This window comes from Phyllostomus discolor, chromosome 1, assembly GCF_004126475.2.
Source record: "Phyllostomus discolor isolate MPI-MPIP mPhyDis1 chromosome 1, mPhyDis1.pri.v3, whole genome shotgun sequence".
In the NCBI taxonomy this organism is placed as follows: Eukaryota; Metazoa; Chordata; class Mammalia; order Chiroptera; family Phyllostomidae; genus Phyllostomus; species Phyllostomus discolor.
The window spans coordinates 84,270,479-84,289,448 of record NC_040903.2 but is presented as its reverse complement, the minus strand read 5'-3'; the positions used below and the strand labels follow the sequence as shown (position 1 = coordinate 84,289,448).

The following is an 18,970-nucleotide window of genomic DNA, read 5'->3' as shown; positions in this document are numbered from 1 at the left end:
GCTGTCTGTATGACATAAAAGTAGTCATGATTTGATTGAAATTGTGTCTAAGCCTACAATAAAATGTATATTTTCCCACAGAGAGAAATCATTGAAAGAAGCAGCAACCTATATTTGAAAACAATGTTCAGCAATCTCTGTAAAATGCAATGTGCCTCACCATTTTATCCTTTTAAAACAAAAGATACAAATATTGTTCCTGGTTTTTACTTTTAAAGAAATTTGACCTATGTTTACTTATTTTGGTGATTGAGTGGGTGCCCTCATAATGGTTATCTTTCAGAGACATCCATTCCCATGATAAGATGTTTTTTATTCTTACTTTAGGATGTCATTTTTTATTAAAAACTCATTTATTTATTTTGAACAAACCCCACAACCAATGTGGTAATTTCTCATATAAAGAAATAGAATCTTGGATTAGGTTCAGATTACCATAGTGATTTGTATGAGGTTTGTTTTGCTTTGTTTTGCTGGGGGTGAAACTCTATAGGAACACAAATAGCAAATCATTGGAACATACATCTGAATGTTTGTTCTAACTATGGGTGCATTCCAGTATTCACATGCTGAGTGACCCAATGACTAATGGGAAAAACCAGAACTTGACTGATATGTCAGGAGTGCTCGAATCCCTAATCTATCATTAATAAGCTGATACTGCTTATTAACTTATACTGTCAAGCTCTGTTTCCTCTTGTGTGTAATAAAAGGTTTGGACGATATATGATCGAGTTCTATGACTCTCCAACTTTTATTTTTGTAATTCTTACATTTCTAAATATAGATTTTTTTGTTAGTTACCTTAAGATGTATACATTCCATATTAATTGTTCAAAAGTAAATTTGGGTGATCAGATTTAATCTTGTCTCAAAATTTTATTCTGAACAATTTTTTACAAATTTAATCATTTATTTATTACTTTTTAATTATATTTTATTGACTATGCTATTACAGTTGTCCTGATTTTTACCCCTTTTTCCCCTCCACCCAGCATCATCCACTCCCTCAGGCAATCCCCCCTCCATTGTTCATGCCCATGGGACATGCTTATGAATTCTTTAGCTACTCCATTTTCTACACTGTACTAAACATCCCCATGGCTATTCTGTAACTGCCTATTTGTACTTCTTAATCCCTTCTCCTGTTCACCCATTCTCCTACACCCCTCTCCCATATGACAGCCATCATACATTCTCTGCATCCTTGATTCTGTCTCTGTTCTTCTTGTTTGCTTAGTTTGCTTTTTTTTTTTAGATTTAGTTGTTGATAGATATGTATTTTTTGCCATTTTACTGTTCATAGTTTTAATCATCTTTTTTTTAAATATGTCCCTGTAACATTTCATATAGTAACGTTTTGGTGATGACAAACTTTAGTTTTTTTTTTTTGTCTGGGAAGTACTTTACCTGCCCTTCAATTCTAAACAACAGCTTTGCTGGGTCCAGCAATCTTGACTGTGGGTTCCTGCTTTTCATGTCTTTGAATATGTCTTGCCAATTTCTTCTAGCCTGCACTTTCTTTTGAGAAATCAGCTGACAGTCTTATGGGAATTCCCCTGTAGGTAACTAACTTCTTTTCTCTTGCTGCTTCTAAGATCCTATCTTTATCTTTTACCTTTGGCATTTTAATTATAATGTGTCTTAGAGTGGGCCTCTTTGTATCCATCTTGTTTGGGAATCTCTGTGCTTCCTGGACATGCATATCTATTTCTTTCACCAAATTAGGGAAGTTTTCTTTCATTATTTTTTGAAATAGATTTCTAATTTCTTGCTCTTTCTTTTCTCCTGTCACCCCTATGATCTGAATGTTGGACCTCTTGAAGTTGTCCAGAGGCAGCTTATATTATCCTAGTTTTCTTTCTTTTAGGATTCTTCTTCTTACTCTAATTGGTTAGGTTTTTTTTTTTTTTTTTGCTTACTTATGTTCTAAATTATTGATTTGATTCTCAGCTTCATCCAGTCTACAATTGTTTCCTTATAAATTGTTCTTTATTTCAATTAGTGTATCATTCATCACTGACTATACATTTTTTATGATTCTAATGTCCTCATTAAGTTCCTTGAGCATCCTTATAACCAGTGTTTTGAGCTCTGTATCTGATATATTGCTTACCTCCATTTTGTTTAGTTCTTTTTCTGGAGTTTTGATCCATTCTTTCATTTGGGCCATGTTTCTTTGTCTCCTCATTTTGGTAGCCTCCCTGTGTTTGTTTCTATGTATTAGGTAGAATTGCTATGACTCCCTGTCTTGGTAGTAGGTGCCCTAATATAGTAGGTGCCCTGTAGGATCAAGTGGTACAGCCTCCCCCATCACCCAAACGGGGTACTCAAGGTGTACCCTTCAAGTGGGCTTGTTACAGAACAAAAGGGGGCCTGGGGTAATATACTGTTACCAAAAGGAACCCCCTCAGGTTCATTATGTCCGCCGCCTTATAGGAAAGATATCTCTCAATGCCAGAGATTCGTGAAAAGGAAAGGAAATGTTTATTTAATGCTGTACAGACTTAAAGTAGTGACCTAATGTCTTTATCAAAATCCCAAAGTCCCTTAAAACACCCACAAACACACACAGTCCTTCCTTCTCCCTTTGCCCAGTCTGGGGTACTATATCTCAGGAGAAGAAATAGAAGTCTGTGGCTCAGGCAGGCCCCAGTTCTTCCCAGTAATCCGTCTCAGCTGGTAGGCCTCCCTTGGTTCCCAGCACCATCAGCTGTGTCACTGGGATCTCTGCTAAAGCTGTGTGGTGGTTCCTCCTTCTAAAGCTGTGAGGGTCCCCACTCTGGCAAAGCTGAGTGGTTCTCCCTCCAATGGCTGCCGCGTCTCGGTTTAAATCCCCATGCCAATCTTCCTCTACAGCCCCATTTCTGACTCCTCCCACAATTGGCCATAGTTGCCAGCACTCTCATACCCTTCCAGCTTTACTGGGCTGCCATCATGAGTCTAGGCAGGCGTGGTCCCATGTCATGGAGCCAATCATCTCCAAGCTCTCACACAGGTGCTGTAACGAGGGGGAGTTGCCTCCCATCTTGGAGGGAAGTTACTTCCATCCCCTTGGCTCAGAGCATGGCCACAGCAATTTAACATAACTATGCAACCAGTTAAAGGTTATAGATATGTTAAATGACCATGCTAGAGATTAGCTGCAAAGCTGTTGCTGTGCAAAACAGCCCTCAATGGCCCTACTCCAGTTGTCCCCTCCCCCAGCTCACACATGAAGGGGGGAGTGGGGAGGGCATCTTACATGTCTTTCTAATATTTCCTGGACACCCTGAGTTCTGGGCCCCATTCCAAATCCCTATTTGGGGTCCCCCTCTTGACTGCACCCTGTTACAGGCTGAGTATACCCTCTTATTATAGTTGAGCCTTGGTTGCTGTTGATCAGTTGGAGGTATTTACCCAGGCCAGTCAGCAGCAAGGACTGGCTGTGGCCACTTACCACCAACCTCCACCCTCCATGGAGGATAGGCTGTGCAGGGGCAGGGTGTTAGTGCTCTGATGTGGTCTATAGCTGTCCACTGGGTGTGCTGGCCCTGGAATCTCCAAGGTGGTGCAGGCCAAGGTCATCCCCTACCTGCGTTCTTCCAAGGACCACACTACCTGAGCTATAAAGCAATCTGAGGTAGCTGCTAGTTGTGCTGGGCTCGGAGATTCCCAGGTAAAGCCAAACTATGAGACTAATTTGGCTGCTGCTAGTGCTTGCCCTGGAGCTTACTCAGGACACCTGTTTCTTGTTTGAGAGGATTTTAGAAACTTGTGAAGCATGAGCCAAGATAGGACATTCATATGGAAAAGCTGCTTAGGTGGGTGCATCAATTGCGTGGGGTAGAGTCTCTGAGGTTCTCCAAGGCAGGTCAAACTGTGTTAGCCAAGTTGATGGAGTCCCAGATATGGCGCCAGCCTGACAGTCTGTTGGGGGAAGGTCCTGAAAAGGCACAATGGCCTCTGCTCACCTTGATGCCAGACACTTCAGTGTCTCCCTGTATGCCGCTGATAACTTTCAAGCTGCTACCCTGGTGCTGGAGTTCAGAGGGAGTGAGCCTGAATAGGTGAGTCTGCATGTGGGTCTTTAAGAGGAATTGCTTGGGGCTTTAGAAGTTTCTTCCACAGACTCAACACCTACTGCTTTTTGCAGCCAGAAGTTTGGGGGAACTTATCTTCTTGGCACTGGAATGCTGGGTTGGGAGACCTGGTTAAGGGCTGGAACTCTTTGCTCCCATGATATCCCTCCAAAATTTTTATCCACCACACATGGGTGAGTGACCATCCCATTCTGCATGTGCACCCCTCCTACCAGTCTGGATGGACGTGGTTTCTTTAATTCTGTAGTTATCAGACACCCATGCAACTTGATTTCTAATGGTCTGAGTGATGGTTGTTCTGTTTTTTAGTTGTAATTTTGATGTGCTGGTGCGAAGAGGTGAGCCATGTTTACCTATATCACCATCTGGACCGGAAGTCCATCTGAATTTTTTTTTTTTAAGAAAGGCAGACTGTCACTTACAGTGCCTCATTTGGATGTGTCTGGAGTCTTGGAAGCTTGATTACCCTACATTCTCCTGCAAATGGACCTTGAGAGCTTGTTGGAGGTTCTAGCAGAGGAGCACAACTACTCATATACCCTTGACCGAAGACAGGCCCTCTCCTCTAGTTGGGAAGGAAGGTCATCCTCTTGACCGAGCATGCAGCTTCAGGAGGGGATCAGTGAGGGAGGAAGGGGACACCTGCCTAGCCATCCAGATCAGCTGAATCAATTGGGTGATCAATCGGGTGACAGATGTTATAGCCAGATAACCCTCACATCCAGAAAAAAATTTTAATGGCATTAAATTCTTTTCCAGCAATTGTAGAAACATCTTCTGTGTCAATGATTTTATACTGGAAAGCCAATTAAGGTATTTTAACTTTATTTAATTTTTTAAAAAATTGAATTATGACATACATACAGAACAGTACAATTTCAAAGGTGAAAAGCTCAAGAGTTAACACAACATAAAAACAGATATGTAATTATAACAGGTTAAAAATAAGAACATTATAAGTAACCAAGAAGCCCTTTTTATACTTACTGCCATTACTCCAACCCTACATTAAAAAACTAAGCACTATTCTAACTTCTAAACACCATAGACTGGCTTTCCCTGAGTCTGACTTCTACAAAAATGGAATCAGCATAGATTATGTATTCTTTTGTATCTAGCTTTTTTCACTAATGAGATTTATCCATGTTAATACATGTAGCATCTATTTATAAAATTAGTTTGTTTATGTCCTAGCCACCTATTATTCCATTATATGAATAATGTTGATGGACCTTTTTTTTATTTCCAGTTTTAGGCTATTACCAATAATTCTGCCATAAATATTTGTGTAATGTCTTGAGATGAACATACTGTATATGCATTTCTGTGTTGTATTGTTAATATGCAGTGATGATATTTCAGTGTTTTATTGTAGGCTTTGTTGTTACAAAATAAAAACATAAAACAATTTTTTTAGGTAGGTCAGTACATACATGTCTAAGCTATAAAAATCATTTCAAAACATGAATTTAAATGTAGGAATACCTACTGTCAAAGGCCATCTATAATAATACTTAGGAGTGAACTTGTTGGTCATAGGGTATGTTTTGGTTCAAGTTTAGCAGATAGTGCTAATAATTTTTTCATTGTGATTACATATACCAGAAATGGTATATAATTTTTTGTTGTTCCACATCATTGCTAAAATTTAGTACTTTATCCCTTACTGTGTGTGTATTTATGTGATAATATTTCATAGTTGTTCATGTGCATTTCTCAGATTTAAAAAACTGAGGCTTTTTTTTTGTTCCACATAGGCCCTTTTGTTTGTCACAATTAAATGTCTACATTTTAAACAGATTCTTGGACTGAGGGCTCATATCCATAAACTCATTCAACTTTAAGAAACTGTCTCTTCCTCAGTAGCTTTTCCCTAACTGCTACCTTCATCATGAAGCACCCTGAGTTTTACCAGTTCAAAATTAGACTTCTTCAGCATTTTACTTTTCTAACAAAGACATTAAGAAGCAGATAAATAGATTGGCAAGACTTCTCTATGTCTTTTCCAGTGCTATCTGGAATCATTTTATTGGCCACTTCTTTCAATTCATTTGTCTGCATCTCTTGGGTCATGATATCCATCATCTTCTGGATTTGGTGAACCTGTTGATGCTGAGCAGAAGAGGTCCTTCTGAATCTGATTGTTGCAGTTTTTAGTAAAACCAACACAGAAGAGAGGAAGCAAATACCCATTGGCAGTCTTGACATCAACATGAGCTTCAATCATGGCCTGCCACTTTTTTGACTTTGGAGCACATTTTGTCATGGGTAAGGTCCATGCCATGGAAATTCATCAGGTAGTTTTTGTGCTGACCATCCTCAGTAATTAGGTTGAATTTTCTGAATGCAACTTTGTCATTCTGCAGATAAGCCAGCGTCACTCAGGTGACCTTTCAGGCCGTCAGATGCAATTCTGGTTCCTTGAGTTCTTGTGATTAATGTTTTTCTAATATTTCTTATATTGAACATAGCTGGTGACTTCACATCGTACTAATCTTTCTTAGAAAGTGGATTAACCACTTTCTTCTTGCCTCCCTTTTTTCTGCCTTTGAGTAAGGTACTTGTTCTAGTACGCTACCTTGGTGCAGCTCAGAGAGCTGAAAGGGCAGAAGTAGAGCTCATGTGAGCACTTAGGCATATGATAAAACTGAGTTTCTTTTCAGATGTTTATTAATAATCTGATAGTCTTTTTATTTTGCTGAAATGCCCTTTCAAGATTCTGGTTTCCATTTTTCTATTGAGTTGTTTGACTTTTTCTTATTTCTTTATTTCTATTGTTGATACAAGATGTTGGCTGACAATATACATGGCGAATGAACTCCTCCCAGCCTGAGGATGATCAGTTTTCCCTTTTAGTGGTATCTTTTAACAACTACAAATTTTTCAATTTAATGTGCTCTCATTTATGATTTTTTATGATTAACTTATGTTTATGTCTTATTATTTTTTAAACTACTCCAAAGTCCCATGAATACATTTTACTAGTAGCATTATTGTTTTGCCTTTCAAAACTTAACTGTCATTGTTCATTGAGAAATTTCAAAAGCATATTCCATGATGCCAAGTTAAAGTCAATAATAAAAAACATAAAAAGAAAAATATAAAAACAAAAAGTTACATCTTCCCTGCCAAGCATGTGCTTTATTTGTGGCTATAAATTATCTCTTTGTGTTGGACTGAGTGGTTGAGTTTAAAGACTGTTTTTTCTAAATATTAACTTCCTTTTTGGTTTAACAAGCAAAAAACAACAGAGAAATTGCCTAAGTGCTATGTGTTTACAGTTCTGCAGTTTGTTTTGGCTATTGAAATTCATCCAAGAAGATGTCAAATATCTAATTTGTATTATGTTACAATGAAACAATTATTGTACTTGGTATTCTCAGAATTATTTTTCTTTTTTCATTGTTGACTTTGTTCCCTTTGTGCCAGGAAAAGAATTCCCTCTGAGATTTTCAGAGATAAATATAAGATTCAATGGCTTTACTTCAAATATTATAAATCAATCATTCATAGTTTATAATAGTATTTAATATTGGTATACACAAAGTAAACCAAAAGGAGAAAAATAAATCTAAGAGAAAAAAATGAACAAAAAGAAAAAAAGTGGAGCTTTACTTAAAAATGTCTTATAGTCACTTGCAGTTGTCAAGAAAATGGACACATTCATTTTTATGTGTGTATGTACATACATACACAAAAATTCATGTATATATGTATACTTTCTATTTGTTTTTTTATTGCTTGCAATTTTAAACTCTTCATAATTAATATAATAGTTTCATATTCAGAAATATACTGTTACTATTACACAACTGCATGCAAGCTATAAAATATACAGATAATGCAAATATTCCCATGATTACAACATTAGCAAATAGATGTTATTTTATTTTTTAAAGATTTCATTTATGTATTTTTAGGGAGGGGAAGGGAGGAAGAAAGAGAGGGAGAGAAACATCAATGTGTGGTTGCCTCTCGCATGCCCCCTTCTGGGGACCTGGCCCACAACCCAGGCATGTGCCCTGACTGGGAATTGAACCAGTGACCATTTGGTTCACAGGCAAGCACTCAGTCCACTGAGCTACACCAGCTAGGGCAATGCTATTTTATTTTTAATGAAAATCTTTTGTTAATTTATTTAAGCATCATATAGGTTGGTATAAATTGGGTTTTGACACTTGAGAATCCTGAAACTACATTTAAAAATTATCACACCTGGTGATGTAAGCACCATGGTGAACTTAGTAGGCCACTTGTATCTCTTTTTGAATCTACCCCTAGTTAAACATCTGTAATCCAACAAAGGTTTCTCTGCTCACCACACATGCCTGAGAGATCCACACAATGTCACATCTGAAGATGGGCATATAGGAATAGCACAAGAAGCAAGACTGGGGAAGGACAGGGATGGTGACCATGAACACAGCTCCCTAGCTGCCATGGCTGAGCCCATGGCCCCAATTAATGTAGCAGGAAGAGTTGGTATGTGGCCCCTTACCCGATATTCCATTGGAGGGTAAAGGAGGCTGAAGCAGCAGAAAGGCCTGATAATCTGCCTCCCTTTCCTGATTGTTTGCAATGGTAGCAGCAGTGAAGATGCATTTAAGGCTTTCCACTACAGCACAGCAGCTCTGCAGCCATAGGGAACCAGGCAGCAGTGCGGTGGGCAAGCAAATCTGGCACCTCCACCACAGTGGTGGAGCCCTGAGATGAAGTCAAAGAAAACAAGTGGGAACATCTACCACACCGGTCACTTAGGCTGTGACTCCCGTGACCACAGTGAGGCCCCCACACCACCACTTTAGAGCCTCAAGAGACACATTAAGAGAAAGTAAAAGCTTGTGCTATATCATCATCTGCTGGAAAACAAAAGAAAGACCATTATCAACCTGCTGAATTGTTAAAATCAAAATGGCACCTAAATAAAATAATTCACTATTTCAAATGCAGTGACAGAGGAACAATCTATCAAGCACCATAGTCAAGCAAGGTAACATGGTAACATAGAAAAAAGTGAGATTCTTCAGAATGCAGAATCAAAGTAATAGAAAATTGTGATCCAAATAACAGAGAATTCAAAATACCAGTCATGGAAAAAACTCAATAGATACAAGAAAACTCAAAAGATACAAGAAAACTCAAAAAAGCAGTTCATTGAGCTCAGGAATAAAATTGATGAACAAGAGTACTTTACTAAAGACATTGGAGCTATAAAAAAGAACCAAACAAATTCGGGAGCTGAAGAACTCAATAAATGAGATGAAAAATAGAGCAGGTCACCTACAAAAGAGAATTAATAACCTCAAAGATAGAAGTCTAGAAATTATTTAGGTGGAAGAAGAAAGAGAACTAAGATTTTTTTTTAATGAAGGAACTCAGTGAGAACTGACTCCATTAGAAACAGCAACATAAGGATAATATATATCCCAGAAGACGAGAGAAGGAAATAGAGCCTGTTCAAACAAATAATTGATGAGAACTTCCCAAACCTAGGGAAGAAACTAGACATTCAAGTATGAAACAGTAAGAGCACACCTAATTATTGCAACAAAATGTACTTTCAATACACATTATAATAAAACTGGCAAAAGTCAGTGATAAGAAAAATTTTTCAAGGCAGCCAGGAAAAAAAAGAACAATAATCTATAAAGAAAATGACATCAGATTATCATCATATTTCTCAGCAGAAACCATACAGGCCAGGAGAGAGTAGAATGATATATTCAAAATTTAATAGAAATTACCGACCAAAAAGAATATATCCAATGGAGTTGTCCTTTAATTTTTTATTTAATTAAATTTATTTGTGTGACATTGGTTAATAAAATTATACAGGTTTCAGGTATACAATTCTATTATATAACATCTGTCTATTGCAATGAGGGCTCACCACCTTTTGTCACCATATGTTGACCCCCTTTACCCTCTTCAACTGCCTCCTACCCCTTTCTCTCTTGTAACTATCATACTGTTGTCTGTGTCTATGAGCATTTTGTTTGTTTGTTTGTTGCTTTCTAGTTTATATTCCATAAATGATAGCAGTCATATGGTTTTTGTCTTTTTCCATCTGACTCATTTTGCTCAGTGTGATACTCTCAAAATTCATCTGTGTAGTCACAAATGGCAATTTTTCATTTTTTATTATGGCTGAGAATATTCCATTTTGTATGCACTACTTCTTGATCCAATCATCCATTGAAGAACACTTAATTTTTTTGTGTGTTTTGGCTATCTTAAATAATGCTGCAATGAACATAGGTGTAAATATACAAGGTCTGTCCAGAAGGTATCCAGCCATGTAAGGAAAAATAGAGACATTTATTGAAGATGATACAAGATACAAGAAACATTGTCCATAGTACAATGATGACTCAATACCCTTCATCTTAGGCACTTTGGGACCTCATACAGTTCTCCCAATCACCATCAGCTGCCCTCTCATATTTTCCTAAATCTCATCGATGGTCTGAAATCTCTTCCCTTTCAAAAATGACTTCAGTTTCAGGAAAAGATAGAAGCCACAGAGTGCCAAATCTGGGTTGTAGAGGGGCTGAGCCATCTGGGTGATATGATCTTTTATCAAAAAACTCTGCACAAGATGTGATGCACAAGTGCGCACATTGTCCTGATGAAGCTGCCAATCACCAGTTGCCCATAGTTGTGGCCTCCTGAATCATCCAAATAATTTTCACAGGGGAATGTTCAAACTTAATGCAAAATTTGATGCAGATTCATTGCTCTACTTGCTTAGTCCTTTTGAATGTAGTGGCCACACAGCACACAGGCTCCCTCAGTGGTGTCTACTGCCCCTACCGACTAGTAGAGTGAAGTCATCATTGTTCACACATGTGCATGCCAGTCACTCTCCTCGGCAAACAGGTTACATGGATGTCATTTAAACCATTCTTATATTAACAGTAGCTGGACTTTTTCTGGTCAGAGCTCATATTTATGAATAAATGTTTTCAAAAGTTTGAGGTTGATACTCTGAAAAGGAACAGCTGTACTACATGGTAGCTGTATTCTTAATTTTAAAAAAAAAAGATTTATTTATTTTTAGGGAGGGAAGGGAGGGAGAAAGAGAGAGAGAGAGAAACATCAATGTGCTGTTGCTGGGGGCCATGGCCTGCAACCTAGGCATGTGACCTGGCTGGGAATTGAACCTGCAATACTTTGGTTCGCAGCCCACGCTCAATCCACTGAGCTACGCCAGCAGGGCTTATTCTTAATTTTTGAGGACCCTTCATACTGTTTTCTATAGTGTTTGTACCATTTACATTCCCTCCAGCAGTATATGAGGGTTCCCTTTTTCCATATCCTCTCCAGCACTCGTTATTTCTTGTCTTGTTGATAATATCCATTCTAACAGGTGTGAAGTGGTATCTCATTGTGGCTTTGATTTGCATTTTCCTAATAGTAGTGATGTTGAGCATCTTTGCATATATCTGTTGGCTGTTTATCTTCTTGGGAGAAGTGTCTGTTTAGGTCTTCTCCCAATTTTTTAAAAGATTTTATTTATTTTATTTTTAGAGAGAGGAAGGGAGGGAGGAAGAGAGAGAAACATCAATGTATAGTTGCCTCTCACGTGCCCCCTACTGGGGACATGGCCTGCAGCCTAGGCATGTGTCCTGACTGGGAATCGAACCAGCAACCCTTTCGTTCACAGGCTGGCCCTCAGTCCACTGACCCACACCAGCCAGGACATCTTCTCCTGAATTTTTAATAGGATTGTTTGCATTTGTTGCTGAGTTAATGAGTACTTTACCTATTCTGGACATTAGCCGCTTATCAGAGGTATTGTTGCAAGTATGTTTTTTCATTTGGTTGGTTGCCCTTCTGTTTTGTTTTATTTTACTTTATTTTATATATATATATAATATATAAAAATATATATATATAAAAAAAATATATATATTTACTGTGCAGAAGTTACTTAGTTTGATATAACCCCAGTCATATATTTTTGCTTTTACTTCTCTTGCCTTTTGAGTCAAATTCATAAAATATTTTCTGAGTGAAGGTCCATAAACTCACTACCTATGTTTTCTTCAACCTACTTTATTTTTTCAGGTTTTATATTTAGTTCTTTGACTCATTTTGAGTTAATTTTTGTGTCTAGTGTCAAACAGTAGTCTAGTTTCATTCTTTGCATGTAGCTTTCCAATTATTCCAGCACCTTTTTACTGAAGAGGCTTTCTTTTCTTCATTGTTCATTTTTGGCTCCTTTGTTGAAAATTAATTGCCCATATTCATGTAGGTTTATTTCTGAGCTCTCAGTTCAGTTCCACTAGTCTGGCCTATGTGTCCGTTTTCTGGCTGTATTGTGCTGTTTTCATTATAGTAGCCTAGTAGCACAATTTGAGATCAGGGAATACAATTTCTCTGGTATTTTTGGAGGGGGGAGTCTCAAGATTGCTTTGGGTATTTTGAATCTTTCTGACCCTATACAAAATTGATATTGTTTTTGTTCTATATCTTTGGGAAAAAACATTGGGATTTTGATGGGGAGTTCATTAAATCAGTGTATTGATTTGAGTAATATGGCCATTATAACTATGTTGATTCTTCCAATTAGTGAACATGAAATATCTTTCCATTTCTTTGTGTCTTCAAATTCTCTCAATAATTTCTTGTAGTTTTTAGTGTATAGGTCTTTCACATCCTTTTAAAAATTTATTCATGAATTTTTTCTTTTTTTTTTGCAATTGCAAATGAGATTTTTTCTTTTTTTTTAGATTTTATTGTTAGTATATAAGAATGCAATGGATTTTTGTATCTTGAAAATTTACTGTATTTGTTTCTTGTTTCTAGTACCTTTAGGGAGCACCTTTAGGGTTTTCAATGTAAAGAATCATGTCATCTACAAAGAGTAACAATTTTACTTCTTCATTATTAATGTGGATGTTTTTTCTTTCTCTGAACTGACTGCTCTGGCAAAGACTTCCAGCACTACATTGAATAACAGTGGTGAGAGTGGGCATCATTGTCCCGATCTTAGCAAAAAAGCTTTTACTTTTCCATCATTTGTTATGATATCATCTGAGGGTTTGTAATATATGGTCATTATTGTGTTGAGAATCTGTCCTAGATGGATTTTATTGAATGTTTTAATCATAAGTGGATGTTGTATTTTTCAAATGTTTTTTCTTCAACCCTTGGTATGACCATGTGATTTGTACTTTTTATTTTGTTAATGTGATACATCATATCAATTGATTTGCATATGTTAAACCATCTTTATGACCCTTGAATGAACCTCACTTGATCATGAATATTAGCTCTTTTAATGTATTAATTCAATTTGCTGGTATTTTGTTTTGGATTTTTTCATATATATTCATCCAAGGTATTCATTGGTATTTCTTCCTTCCTTTCTCCCTTCCTTCCTCCCTCCCTCCCTTCCTTCCTTCCTCCCTTCCTTCCTTCCTTCCTTCCTTCCTTCCTTCCTTCCTTCCTTCCTTCCTTCCTTCCTTCCTTCCTTCCCATCTTTTCTTTCTTCTCTGTGCCTCCCATCCTCCATCCCTCCCTCTTTCTTTCTTCTTTCCTTCCTTCCTTCCTCATCCTCCCTCCCTTCCTTCCTCTTTGTGCTATCCTGCAAGGTTTTGGTATCAGGGGTAATGTCCTCATAAAGTGAGTTAGACACTATTTGTTTCTTTCTTATTTTTTTGGAACAGTTTTAGAAATAAAGACATTAAATATTTGAATGTTTGCTAGAATTCACCAGTGAAGCCATTTGGTACTAGACATTTAATTTTGGGAAGGTTTTTAATGACTCAATTTTCCTAGTGTTAGTTGGTCTATTTAGATTATCCACTTCTTCATAATTCAGTATAAGGAGGTTATATATTTCTAAGAACTTGTCCATTTCTTCTAGGTCATAGAATTTGGAAGTATATAGTTTTTCATAGTATTCTTATATTGTCCTTTGTATTACTATAGTGTCTATTTTAACTTCTTTCATTTCTAATTTTGCTTGTTTGAGTTTTAAATTTTTTTCTTAATGAGTCATAGCCAGAAGGTTGTCAATTTTATTAATCCTTTCAAAGAACCAGCCCTTTGTTGCATTAATTTTTCCTACTGTCTTTTTGTTGTCTATTTGCCTTATTCTGCTCTAATTCTGATTATTTCCTTCTTTTTTCTGACTTTGGTCTTAGTTTGTTTTTATTTTTCTAATTCTTTAAGGTGAAATGTTAGGTTTTTTGCCTGGGTTTTTTGTTTATTTCCTGTTATAGGCCTGTAGATATAAATTTCCCTCACATTATCATTTTTGTTGCATCTCACAAATTTTGGTATGTCATATTATCATTCTCATTTGTCTACATGTCTTTTGGTTTCATCTTTTATGGATTATTTTGACACAGTTATTGTTTAGAGGATGTTATTTAATCTCCACATATTTGTAATTTTCCTCACCATTTTTTGTTGATTTCCAATGTTAAAGCATTGTGATTGAAGAATATGCTTAGTATGATTTCAATATTACAAAGTTGAGGAGGCTCGTTTCATGTCTCAGCATATGGCCTATTCTTGAGAATGTTTCATGTGCACTAGAGAAGAATGTGTATTTGGTATTCTGGGTGAAAAATTCTGTAAATATTGATTATGTCCTTTTGTTCTAGTGTTCCATTTAAGGCCATTATTTTCTTATTTTTTTATTTTTCAATTATAGTGTACATTCACTATCATTTTATTCTGTGTTAGTTTCAAAAAACAGCATAGGGGTTAGACAATCATGTACTTTACAGCATGGTCTCCCCAATATTTCAAGTACCCACCTTGAAATATAGCTGATTCCATATAGCTAACACAATATTACTGACAATATATCCTGTGCTGTCACTTACATCTTAGGGACTAGTCTGAAACTACAAATTTGTACTTCTTAATTTATTCACCTATTTCTCCCAGCTCCAATCCTCCTCCTCTTGATCAACTGTCAGTCTATTCTCTATGTGTTTATATTTCATTTGTTATGCTAATGAAATAAATCAGAGAAAGACAAATACCATATGATTTAACTTATGTGTGGAATCTAAAACACAAAATAAATATTTCCATACTAATTTTCTGTTTAGATGATCTATTCATAGTTGTCAGGGTCTGGAGCAGTTTCTCCCTTTAGCTCTGTTAACAGTTGCTTTATATGTTTTGGCACTCCCAGGCTGAATGTACATATATTAATAACTATTATGTTTCCTTGATGTATTATCCTCTTTATCATTATAAAATGTCCACCTTTGTCTCTTGTTAATTTTTATTGTTTATGTTTTTACAGTTGTCTCAATTTTTTACCCTTAGCCCCCACTCCCAGAGGCAATCCCCACACCATTGTCCATGTCTGTGGGTCATGCATATGTGTTCTCTTCCCTATACTGTACTTTACATCCCCATGACTATTCTATTACTACCAAATTTGAACTTCTTAATTCCTTCACCTTTTTTGTCCATCCTACCAACACCCTTCCCATCTGGCAGCCATCAAAATGTTCTCTGTATGTACGGTTTTGTTTCTATTCTGCTTGTCTTTTTCTGTTTTGGTTTTTTTTTTTTTTTTTTTAGATTCAGTTGTTGATAGATATGTATCTATTATAATTTTATTGTCCATATTTTTTATTTTTTCTCCTTAAAGAAGACCCTTTAACATTTCATATGATATTGGTTTGGTGGTGATGAACTCTTTTAGCTTTTTCTTGTCTGGGATCTTCCCTTTGATTCCAAATGATAGCTTTGCTGGATAATCTGGTTGTAGATCCTTGCTTTCCATCACTTTGAATATTTCTTGCCAATTCCTTCTAGAATTTCTATCCTAAAAATCTATTTTGTCAGATACAAGGACTCCTATACCCACTTTTCTCTGCATTCCATTTGCTTAGGGTATCATTTTCTACCCCTTCACTTTAAGTCTATGTTTTTCTTAGCAGCTGAGATTGTCTCCTAAAGGCAGCATGCAGTTGGGTTTTGTTTTTTGATCTATCCCACTACCTGTGTCTTTTCATTTGTGGGTTCATTCCATTCACATTTACAGTAATTGTTGATATATGAGAATTTGTTATAACCATTTTATCTTTTGTTTTCTGGTAGCTCTGTGTCCTCATTCTATTCTTTCTTTTTCTTGTGTTTCTGTTTTTTTTTTTTTTTTAACTTGGTGGTATTCTTTGATTTTTTCCCCTCTTTTTCTGCTTTTTTAATGCTATGTCTCAGTTTTGGATTTTTTTATGGTTATCATTAAGTTTGTGAAAAATAAATATTTATGTGTGTAGTAGTTCTTTTTCTTCTGATTGCGTCTTATCATCATTCAGTTAGTGATACTGGTGCATTTTTCTCATAGTCACAGACATTTTGTGGCACCAAAATTTCAGGAAGGAGAAAAGATAAGGAAAAAAGCAATGGTTCAGAAGACCCATAAGTCTCATTAGATAGAATGTTAACACAGAACCACCCATGGGTACTAAGGATTCTAGGTAAGCAACTAATAGAGGATGTAGGAGAAAAATTAATAGAGAATGAATGTTGGCTGAGACAAACTAGTGTCTTCCACAATTAGTAAAAATCCTTGTTAAATTTCTTTTCTTTTTAATTTAAATTTATTGTTGTTCCATTACAGTTGTCCCACCTTTTCCCCCATTGCTCACCCTATACCATCCCCACCGTTCCCACAGTCAATCCCCCCATTGTCTGTGACCATGAATCCTCTATTCATGTTTCTTTGCTTGCTCCTTCCCTCTCTTTTTCCCGTTGTCCCCCTCCCCATACCCCTCTGTCCACTGACAGTTTGTTCTTTATTTCCTGGTTCTATTTTGCTCATTTGTTTGTTTTGTTGATTAGGTTCCACTCATAGGTGAGATCACATGGCATTGGTCTTTTACTGCCGGGCTTATTTCTCTTAGCGTAGTGCTCTCCAGTTCCATCCATATTGTCAGAAAGGGTAGGAGCTCCTTCTTTCTTTCTCCTGCATAGTATTCCATTGTGTAAATGTATCACAGTTTTTTGACCTACTCATATACTGATGGACGCAGGCTGTTTCCAGCACTTGACTATTGTAAATTGTGCTGCTGTGAACATTGGGGTACACAGGTTCTTTTGAATTAGTATTTCAGGATTCTTACAGTATAGTCCCAACAGTGGAATTGCTGGGTCAAAAGGCAGTTCCATTTTTAGTTTTTTGAGGAAATTCCACACTGTTTTCCACAGTGGCTGCACCAGTCTGCATTCCTACCAACAGTGTACTACAGTTCCATTTTGCTATACATTTTTCAAATGAGTTATTTTGGAAATAGAAATTAAAATGTTTAAAGAACAGTTTTAGATTTATAGAAAAATTATAAAGGCAGCTCATGGAGTTCTTGTGTACCCTATACCCACTTTCCCCCTTCGTGATCATTTTTCACTATTATGATAAATTTGTACCACCAAGTAACCAACATGAAAACATTAGAATCAAATAAAGTTCACAGTTACTTTGCACTACAGTATTCTTTTTCTAATTACATGATCCCATCTGGGATACTAAATTACATTTAGTCATTGTATCTCCTTAGCCTCCTGTGGTCTCTGACAGATTTACAGATTTTCATTGTTTTTTATTTATTTTACACATTGAGGAAATCTGGTCCAGTGTTTTATAAAACATCTCTCAATTAAAGTTTACCTGAATTTTTCCCCAAGTTTCTTTAGACTGGGGTTATATATTTTTAGGAGAAAAACCATAGATAAAGTGACATTCTCACCACATCATATTGGGGTATATGCATCAATATGACTTATCACTGATAATTATAAACTTAGTCACCTGACTGGTAGTGTTTGTCTGGTTTCTACACCAAAAAGTTACTTTTCCTCCACCCTTTGCATTCCATACTCTATGAAAAGAAATTATTCACAGCCTTGTTTAAAAAGTAGAGCATTTCAACTTCTTGGCACAAAAGTGTCTACATAAAGTATTTGGAAATCTTCTGCCTGAAATATTTGCATCTTCTACCATTTATTTCTTTATTCAACCATTTTTTCCTATGAGTATGGACTCATAAAAACATATTTTATGTTTTGAGTTACAACCTAACACCACTTTGTTTATTTTGTAGCTCAAATTGTCCTAGTTCTGGCCTTGGAGCTCTTTCAGTTTGATATGTTATTTATGAATGATACAGATTTATTTTCCAAAAATAACAATTTAAAGATAATAATAAATTTAAAATAATTTGCTTTAATTATCCTAAAAGATTTATATAAAATAACCATAACACAAGTATTTAGGATCTATAAATATAAGATCACATTGTAAATTTCTTAAAAAAATAAGACATTCAGGATTTTGATAGGGATTGCATAGAATCTATAGAACAATCTGGAGAGTATACCATCTAAACAATATTACATCTTCAAATCCATTTATATTCATCTTCCATTTATTTAGGTCTCATATAATTTCTTTCAATAAAATTTTTATGTTTTTTATTGAATTCATTGGGGTGACATGGGTTAATAAAATTACATGGGTTTTAGTTGTACAGTTCTCTAACACATCATCTGTACACTGGATTGTATGCTCACCACCTAATGTCAAGTCTCCTTCCATCCCTATTACCCACACCATACCCTTTCCTACCTCCCCTCTTCCCCTTCCCCTCTGGTAATTATCATGCTGTTGTCTGTGTCTATGAGCATTTTTTTTTTTTGCTTAGTATCCTTCACCATTTTCACACAGTCCTGCAACCCTCCTCCTCTCTGAAGCCGTCAGTATGTTCTATATCTATTAATCTGTTTCTATTTTGTTTGTTAGTTTATTATGTTCATTAGATTCCATATATGAATGAAATCATGTATTTGTGTTTCTCTGACTGGCTTATTTCACTTAGCATGATGCTCTTTAGGTCCATCCATGCTTCAGC

The 18,970-nt window shown here is 36.3% G+C and overlaps 1 pseudogene; it reads right to left on the bottom strand.

The window, feature by feature from the left end:
- Nucleotides 1-5,873: 5,873 nt before the first annotated feature.
- Nucleotides 5,874-16,767, bottom strand: LOC114491968 (annotated as a pseudogene).
- Nucleotides 16,768-18,970: the final 2,203 nt, after the last annotated feature.